Below are 10,182 nucleotides of genomic sequence, written 5' to 3' on the forward strand. Positions count from 1 at the left end.
CCCCAGGGCGGGCAGGCCACTGGGCCCGCCGAGGTCCCTGTGGCGGGCGGCCACTGGGCCCGCCGAGGTCCCCGGGGGCGGGCGGGGCGGGGGACTGGGGCCCGCCGAGGTCACTAAGGCGGGCGGGCCACTGGGCCCGCCGAGGTCCCCCGGGGCGGGCGGGCGGGCCACGGGCCCGCCGAGGTCCCCGGGGGGGCGGGCGGGCCACTGGGCCACCCCCCGAGGTCCCCGGGGCGGGCGTGCCACTGGGCCTGCCGAGGTCCCCGGGGCGGGGCAGGCGGGCCACACTGGGCGCCGAGGTCCCCGGGGGCGGGCGGGCCACTGGGCCCCCCGAGGTCCCCGTCCCGCCGAGGCGGGGCGGGCGGGCCACTGGGCCCGCCGAGGTCCCCGGGGCGGCGGGCCAGTCGGCCCGCCGAGGTCCCAGGGGCGGGCGGGCGGGGGGGGGCCAGTCGGCCCGCCGACTAGGTCCACGGGCGGGCGGGCCACTGGGCCCGCCGAGGTCCCCGGGGCGGTCGGGACAGTCGGCCCGCCGCATGGGTCTCCGTGGCGGGCGGGCCAGATCGACCGCCGAGGTCCCCGGGGCGGGCGGGCCAGTCGGCCCAGCCGAGGTCCCCGGGGTGGGCGGGCCACTGGGCCCACCCGCCGAGGTCCCTTGGGCGGGCGGGGCCACTGGGCCCGCCGAGTGTTGGGGCGGGGCGCGGGCCACACTGGGCCCGCCGAGGTCCCCGGGGCGGTCGGGCACTGGGCCCGCCGAGGTCCCGGGGCGCGGGCGCCACTGGGCCCGCCGCAGGTTCCCGGGGCGGGCGGGCCACTGGGCCCGCCGAGGTCCCCGGGGCGGGCCGGGCCAGTCGGCCCGCCGAGGTCCCCGGGCGCGGGCGGGCCAGTCGGCCCGCCGAGGTCCCGCGGGCCCAGTCGACCCGCCGAGGTCCCCGGGGGGCGGGCGGGCCAGTCGGCCCGCCGAGGTCCCCAGGGGCGGGCGGGCGGCCCGCCAGTGGGTCCCCGCAGGAGGTCGGGGCGGGCGGGGCCACTGGGCCCGCCCGAGGGTCCCCGCGGGTCGGGCGGGTGGGCCCGCCGAGGTCCCGGGGGGCTGGGCCCGGGCCACTGGGCCCCCCGAGGTCCCCGGCTGGGCGGCCACTGGGCCCGCCGAGGTCCCCGGGGCGGGCGGGCCACGGGGCCCGCCGAGGTCCCCGGGGTCGGGCGGGCCACTGGGTCCCCGCCGAGGTCACGGGGCGGGCGGGCCAGTCGGGCCCGCCGAGGTCCCCGGGCGGGCGGGCCACTGGGCCCGCCGAGGTCCCCGGGGCGGGCGGGCCACTGGGCCCGACCGAGGTCCCCGGGGTGGGGCGGCGGGCACAGTCGGCCCGCCGAGGTCCCCGGGGCGGGTGGGGGGCCACTGGGCGGCCCGCCGAGGTCCCCGCGGGCCACGGGGCGGGCGGGACCACCTGGGCGGGCCAGTCGGCAGGGCCCGCCGAGGTCCCCGGGTCGGGGCGGGCCACGGGCCCGCGAGGTCCCCGGGCCCGGCGGGCACTGGGCCCGCCGAGGTACCCGGGCGCAGTCGGGCGCCAGGTCCGGGGCGGGCGGGGGGGCAGGTCCCCGGGGCGGGCCGGCCAGTCGGCCCGCCGAGGTCCCCGGGGCGCGGGCGGGCCAGTCGGCCCGCCGCCCCACGGTCCCCGTGGCGGGCTGGCCACTCGGGTCCCGCCGAGGTCCCCGGGGCGGGCGGGCCACTGGGCCGCGAGGTCGTCGGGCGGGCGGGCCACTGGGGCCCGCCGAGGTCCCCCGGGGCGGGCGGGCCAGTTCGGCCCGCCTAGTCCCCGGGCGCGGGCCAGTCGGCCCGCCGAGGTCCCCGGGGCGGGCCGGGCCACTCGGGCCCGCCGAGGTCCCCGGGGCGGGCGGGCCACTGGGCCCGCCGAGGCCCCCTCCCGGGGTCGGGCGGGCCACTGGGCCCGCCGAGGTCCCGGGGCGGGCGGGCCAGTCGGGCCCGCCGAGGGCGGGGCGGGCGGCACTGGCCGAGGTCCCAGGGGCGGGCGGGCCACTGGGCGGGCCGAGGTCAGGCGCCGGGCAGTCGGGGCCCGCCAAAGTCCCCAGGGGCGGCCGCCGAGGTTGGCCCGCCGAGGTCCCCGGGGCGGGCGGGCCAGTCGGGCCCGCCGAGGTCCCCGGGGCGGGCAGCGGCCCGCCGAGGTCCCCTGGGCGGGCCACTGGGCCCGCCGAGGTCCCCGGGGCGGGCGGGCCACTGGGCCCGCCGAGGTCCCCGGGTCGGGCGGGCCACTGGGCCCGCAGCGAGGTCCGGGTCGGCGGGCCACTGGGCCCGCCAGGTCCTGGGTCGGGCGCCAGGTCGGCCCGGCGCCGGTCCCCGGGTCGGGGCGGGCGGGCCACTGCCGAGGTCCCGGGGCGGGCGGGCCAGGGTCGGCCCGCGAGGTCCCGGCGCGAGGTTCCCGGGAGGGGGGCGGGGCCATGGGCCCGCCCGCCGAGGCCCCCGGGGTGGGCGGGCCACTTGGGCCCGCCGAGGTCCCCGGGCGGCCGGGCCAGTCGGCCTGCCGAGGTCCCCGGGGGGGCGGGCGGGCCAGTCGGCCCGACCGAGGTCCCCGGGGCGGGCGGGCCACTGGGCCCGCCGAGGTCCCCGGGGCGGGCGGGCCATGGGCCCGCCGAGGTCCCCAGGGCGGGCGGGACAGTCGGCCCGCGAGGTCCCCGGCCCGCGGGAGGGCCAGTCGACGCCGAGGTCCCCGGGCGGGCGGGCCAGTCGCCCGCCGAGGTCCCCGTGGCGGGCCCAGGGCCATCGGGCCCGCCGAGGTCCCCGGGGCGGGCGGGCCACTGGGCCCGCCGAGGTTCCCGGGGCGGGCGGGCCACTGGGCCCGCCGACGGCCTACCCCGGGCGGGCGGGCCAGTCGGCCCGCCGAGGTCCCGGGGCGGGCGGGCCAGTCGGCCCGCCGAGGTCCCCGGGGCGGGCGGGCCAGTCGGCCGCCGAGTCCCCGTCCCCGGGGCGGGCGGGCCAGTCGGCCCGCCGAGGTCCCCGGGGCGGGCGGGCCAGTCGGCCCGCCGAGGTCCCCGTGGCGGGCGGGCCACTGGGCCCGCCGAGGTCCCCTGGGCGGGCGGGCCACTGGGCCCGCCGAGGTCCCCGGGGCGGGCGGGCCACTGGGAGGGCCCCCGAGGTCCCCGGGCGGGCGGGCCACTGCGCCCGCCGAGGTCCCCGGGGCGGGCGGGCCACTGGGCCCGCCGAGGTCCCCGGGCGGGCGGGCCAGTCGGCCCGCCGAGGTCCCCGGGTGGCGGGCGGGCCACTGGGCCCGCCGAGGGTCCCCGGGGGGGCGGGCGGGCCAGTCGGCCGCCGAGGTCCCCGGGGCGGGCGGGCCAGTCGGCCCGCCGAGGTCCCGGGGCGGGCGGGGAGTCGCGGGCGCCAGTCGGCCCGCCGAGGGTCCCGGGGAGGGCGGGCCAGTCGGCCCGCCGAGGTCCCCGGGTCGGCGGGCCACTGGGCCCGCCGAGGTCCCCGTGGCGGGCTTGGCCACTGGGCCCGCCGAGGTCCCGGGGCGGGCGGGCCACTGGGCCCGCCGAGGTCCCCGGGGCGGGCGGGCCACTGGGCCCGCCGAGGTCCCCGGGGCGGGCGGGCCAGTCGGCCCGCCGAGGTCCCCGGGGCGGGCGGGCCAGTCGGCCCGCCGAGGTCCCCGGGGCGGGCGGGCCAATCGGCCCTCCGAGGTTCCCGGGCGGGCGGGCCACTGGGCCCGCCGAGGCCCCCGGGGCGGGCGGGCCGGGCCACTGGGCCCGCCGAGGTCCCCGGGGCGGGCGGGCCAGTCGGCCCGCCGAGGTCCCCGGAGCGGGCGGGCCAGTCGGCCCGCCGAGGTTCCGGGTGGGGTGGGCCGGGCCACTGGGCACGCCGAGGCCCCCGGGGCGGCGGCGGGCCACTGGGCCCGCCGAGGTCCCCGGGGCGGGCGGGCCACTGGGCCCGCCGAGGTCCCTTGGGCGGGCGGGCCAGTCGGCCCGCCGAGGTCCCCGGGGCGGGCGGGCCACTGGGCCCGCTGAGGTCCCCGGGGCGGGCGGGCCAGTCAACCCGCCGAGGTCCCCTGGGCGGGCAAGATTAAATAACCATGAACAATGTAACATATCCACCAATTATTCAGCATAAACAACTTACGCAAGTCGTTCAAGTTCCCACTCTCCTCCCACTCTCCTCGCGTAAAGTGACAATTCGTCCTCGCAACGCCAGATTTGTGTCCCTTCGATTCATGGTGAGTGGTTATGAAGTCTGACCTATTTAAAAATCCTGCTGACGACCTCACCTCCGTTGGGATTCAGACTGTGTTTCAAGTCGAGTAAAACAATACATTGCTTCATATATCATTACATCGATTCTTGATTGTAGGATTAGCCAACAGGGATCATAATCACCATGGTATGAAATAAAGTTACTACTGTTAAATATAATAAGCTCACGTAATTATTGTTCCTGTTAATAATTACATTGAGAACTGAAAACTCGTTGAGCACTGCTTCGTAAAATGAGCTCGGTAAAAGTGTTCGCGAATTCTCTAACCTATTTCTCTGTAACTAAGATTCGTATAAGTACGAGATTTTGCTGTAGTGTAATTTTTAAGAGAATCATGAATCACAAATTATAAAGAATAGACACTTGTCCTGTACGAAGAGGCAAAAGGCTCGATTAGCCAGAAATGGATATGAACACGACAGTATAAGAAAAAAAAAAAAAATTCGCCTACCCTCTCCCTCCACCCCCACTTCCACCCCCTTCCTCTTCCTTCCCTCACCTCTCCTCCCCATCCATTCTCTCTCTCTCTCTCTCTCTCTCTCGCTCTCTGAATGTTACTTCAGTTTAAGTATATTTTGTACGATTTTTTTTTGTCTATTCCATCTATCAATCTAATAATAATTTACAATGTTTATATCTAACGATTCACTCGGTTGCTGGCATTACGGTACAGTACGGTACGGTTGATATTTAGCCTATGTGTACGGTACGGAATTACGCAATGACAATTTTACCAAAGTACGGTACGGTACTGTTCAGGTACGGAAAAATGTGCAAATTCCGTACCGTACTACCTTACCTTAGGCATGGATATATTACTTTTGCTCTACGTTGAAAACAAGGGAACAATATTAATTAATTATTAATAATAACAACCAGTGATATAGTATTTTTTTTACTATTATTCTTAGCATCAGCAGCAGTAGCAGCAGCAGTAGCAGCAGCAGTAGTAGTAGCTATTACTATTTTTATTTTGAGGTCAAATTTTTTTTTCTTTCTTTAGTGACTATTGATTTGGGTTAGGAGTAAATGATTATAATGATTAGAGTGAGAGATATCTGCATGTATGGTGGAGTAGTAGAACGATAGACACTGTGATTGATGGTAAAGCTACTGTTATACTTGGTGGTTGGTTACCTCCTTCGCAATCTTCATTTGGACTCAGGGCATCAGCCATATGCTTGTATACGAAGGTGAAGAAGAGATGGCCGGAACATAACTGTCGGCATGGTAGCAGAAATCCGTTTGTCACGCAACTTTTCAACTTTTTTTTTAGCAAAGAGACAGCCGCCTATTGCCTACAGATTGGTTTGAATAGGTAACTGGTTATAGTTGCTCTGTGTTACAAATAAAAATTGAGCATTGTTACCGGACATTCATTAGAGTTAAAGCCTTGATTATAGCGCAAAAATTATAGCAAAATCTCGTACTGATACCAGTCTTCATACAGGGTTATTGACCAAAAACGTGACTGCACTGTCTGTGAAACCCCACAGTATGGGAGCTTTACCAATTACATTAAACATTACCTTTTATTCAGGCTTGGAGTAATTGTCATTTATTCTGAAATGTTTTTTAATTACACGTTTTTGAAGTTAACTGTAATTGCGTTTGTTTTTTTATTTATACTTATGGTTAATCGTTAATTGTAACTGAATGTTTTCAAATAATAAAGTACTTCATTTGAAATTGTTATCCTAGAGCAGCCCTCTTACTTTTCGAGAACTCATCTTAAACCACATGCAATAGAGATGTTTTGAGTCGCTACCAATTTATTATATAGTATAAGGGAGAATGTTAACAAACCCGCTACCAATTCTAAAAAAAATTTTATTCCATTTATTTCCTTTTTTTGTACAAAGTTTTGCGAAAATGTTTTCCAATATTTGAGTTTTGTATTTCAGTATTATTTTCTTATAATCAGCATAATAATTTTCAACACAATAAACATACTAACAATTTACTTAGGCAAATCATAGGATGTTAATGATAATTTTCTGCAGTTCTAAAATATTTAGATATGTTTTGTGTTTGTACTGAAGGTATTAAAAGTTACAACTTACAATTGTTGCAGAAATTGACTGTAAAAGGACACTAAACTCAAGTATAAAAAACACGTTTTGCAACTATTGTGCATTTGTTTAAGGAAATGGGTGTGCGAAATGTAATTGAATAATAAATTTTATATATGTATTGTAGCTGTGATTACAATTGTGAAATTATACTAATGATCGTATTTGATATTGTTCCCCATTTTGTAACTGAAGTTGTAATTGTAATTCGATAAACAGGTCAGGTAATTATGATTCGAATTGTAATAGACATAAAGCAAACGTAATTACCCCTAACCTGCTTATATTACATAAGACATGCGACAGTAGCTACTTCATACGAAATGGATAAGCATAAAAATAATGGAAACAAAAATAATCTTTTTTTAATGTATACATGGGAGAAAACTGATTAGAAATTCAGTGATTTTTCCACTGCACTTCGGCTTCTCTCGGGGCACCTGTGAATTAATTGTTCAATCTTTAATCGCCTTAATCTTTCTCGGGATCTATGGGGTTCATGTCTGCACCCTTATTTGGCCAGTCAACCAATTCAAATCCTCTCGACCTTGAAACCATTCCTGGACTATTCTGGCCGTATGGATGGGGCAGCTGTCATGAATGAAAATGACAGGACTAAGTGAAAAGGGATAATTCCGCTGGTGAAGTGAAGGGAGAAAGAAATCTTGAAGAATCTTAACGTATTTTTCACTAATGAAAACCTTCAGTCTTGGTGATATTACATATACCATGTAAGGAAATCCAGGACCACACGTTTACGGTTACAAGCCACTCCTGGCCACTTCGTAAATGTTTCCTTGGTATTATCTGAAGGAAAACAATCTGAATTTTTTTACAATTTACGCGTTGCTTTCCGTCAAACATGTAAAAAAAAGTATATCTTAGTTTTACCAGACCACTGAGCTGATTAACAACTCTCCTGGGGCTGGCCCGAAGGATTAGATATTTTTTTCGTGGCTAGGAACCAATTGGTCACCTAGCAACGGGACCTACAGTTTATTGTGAGATCCGAACCACACTATATCGAGAAATGAATATCTATCACCAGAAATAAATTCCTCCGATTCCGCGCTGGCCGAGCCGGGATTCGAACTTCGGACTACCGAATTGGCAGCCGAGCGCGAAAACCACTCGTCCAGCGAGGAACTGTAACAGGGAAAATAATGATATATCGGTAGGGGGAAATGTAATGCTAAGTAACAACCCCTGCATTAAGATAATGTCTATTCATCTATGAGGATTAATACTTATTACAAGTTTGCATCCTCCAACCTCTTATACACTAAAACAGCTCGAAAGTGGATTAGTGGAATTCACGTTAAGAGAGGAACAGCACCACCTTTAGTAAACAGTGTTTCAAACAGACAATTAACAATTTTTCCTTATGAAGACATACAGAATTTTAAACGTTATCAATGACAGTAATGACCTGAGATGTTGCAATGCCAGTAACAGCCAACCAATCAATCAGTCCCACTAATCGTGTGATTTAATATATCACTTTGTTCAGTGATAACGATATCACTGCTACAGCACCCCTATTACACGCTAACAAGTTTGTCACCCAATAATGGCTAGACTAAGGTGCTGTATAAATTTTGATAGGTTATCTGTCCTCTGCTAGTAGTATTCGTTATAGTCTCCAAATGAACAGCAACATATAGTTCTCCGGGCACAGATCGTCGCTCTACGAGAAAGTGGGCTTTCAATACGTGCTGTTGCACAGCATCTTGACGTCTCCCCTACAACAGTAAATAAATGGAAAAGGAGGCACTGGGAAATTGACGGACTTTGGATAGCATTTATTTATTTCATTTATTTATTAATTTTTTAAACTATAAACCTTATAAACCCGTGAAATTATGAAACCTAAATTACAGTTGCTTTGGTCCTGTTGAACTCTAATAGTGATTCTTTCTCTTTACTTCCCAGAATACCAAATAGCGTTCCCATAATTAAACAGGCTATAATTAATCTTGATTATCTAGGTATCTACATGTTGATTACCTATTTCAGTTCGAAGACCTCCACCACGAATGACCACCCGTTAGGATAACGACGACATTCGACGAGCCGCATAAGAAGACCCTTTTACCAATACTATTGCTATTTGTGAACATCTGGTATTAAATGTTTCGGCTATGACGGTGCGAAGACGTCTGCATGCGGCAGGAATACCTCATAGAATTCATGCCAAGAAGGAATTTCTCGCCGAACGGCATCGTGCTGATAGGCTTGCCTTTGTTCAACAGTTTGTGGGGAGGTTATGGAATTTTGGTCTCGAGTCGTATGCAGTGACGAAAGGTCTTTTACTAGCAGAAGTCACGGCAGAATACATAACTGAAGACCGAGCAATATAAGGTGAGTTTCTATAATCATTAATAACAGTCAGCCTATGATAATTATAAGCAAGGGTAATATTATAATCAAAAGATAATAATTTTGTCAATAACCATGTATTTTCCGCTAATTGAATTATATTGCTAAGAGAAGTGTGAAAATAAAAATTCTTCATTGAAAACCCCCCATTAGTTCTATTATGGCCAGCTTTCAGGCATTAAGCAAATGCATTATTAATGTTATGAATAATCACGTGGACAAACTTATAATATAGAGTACAGCCTGTTTACTGAATTAAAGAATATCATATCATAACGGACTGTTGCAGATCAAAGTTAATGCTATTATAAGTATTAATCCTTGCAGATGAATAAACATTCTTAACTTATTGCAAGGGTTGTTACTTAGCATTTTATTTCCCCAAACGATATAGAATTATTTTCCCTATTACGGAAAGCAACGCGTAAATTGTTAAAAATGAGATTTTTTCCCTTCAGATACTACAGAAGAAATTTACGAGGTGACCAGGAATGGGCATGTCACAGTAAACGTGTGGGGCTGGATCTTCTTATATTATATGGATGATATCACCAGGATTGAGTGAGGGTTCACTGGTGAAAAATACATTGAAATTCTTCATGATTGCTAACTTCTTTCACTTCAAGAGCGGAATTATTCCTCCCCGCCTGCTCCTGTCATTTTCATTCACGACCGCTGCCCCATCCATACGGCCAGAGTAGTCCAGGAATGGTTTCAAGGTCGAGAGGATCTGCAGTTGCTTGGCTGGCCAAGTAAGGATACAGACATGAACCTCACTGAGAATATTTAGGCTAATTTGGTAAAATGTTTGGAATCTGAAAGGGAGAGGAGACCAGATCAACTTATGAACCTCTGGGAACACAATGGAAACTCTTCCACAATTGACCACAGATCGTCAGAAACCATGAATCTTCTATGCCTAACAGATTGCAAGAGGTGATCTAGAAGGAAGGTGGCTGGATTTCTCACTAATATTAAAAATAAATGTAAAAATTGAGTGTGTATATTTGGATTACCTCATGGTCATGATTATTATAATTTATTTATTAGAAATTTGAATTTGATATTTTAAAGGAGTTCAAAATCTAAAGGGAATTTCGCTATCCTGATTTTTTCTTTAAAAATTATCTAAAAAGATAACCTTAGGACAATATCATTAAACTACATTTCTCCAAATAGCTCTTTCCACAATCTTCTTCTTCCTAGCTTAAACCCATTTTTATATGGGGTCGCCATTGCGAATGAGTCGTCTCCATCGATTTCTGTCTTGTGCCTCGTTCTCATTTATACCTTTCAATTCCATATCTTCCCTTACACAATCACGCCATCTCTTTCTTGGTCTTCCCTTCTTCCTTCTACCCCGCACTTCCATTTCCATCGTATGTCTTCCAACATGATGTTCCTCCCTTCGTAATAGGTGTCCATACCATCGAAGCCTTCCTTCCTGTATTGTCTTCGATATTTCAGCTACCTTTGTCGATC

This window comes from Macrobrachium nipponense, chromosome 21 (assembly GCF_015104395.2).
Source record: "Macrobrachium nipponense isolate FS-2020 chromosome 21, ASM1510439v2, whole genome shotgun sequence".
NCBI lineage: Eukaryota > Metazoa > Arthropoda > Malacostraca > Decapoda > Palaemonidae > Macrobrachium > Macrobrachium nipponense.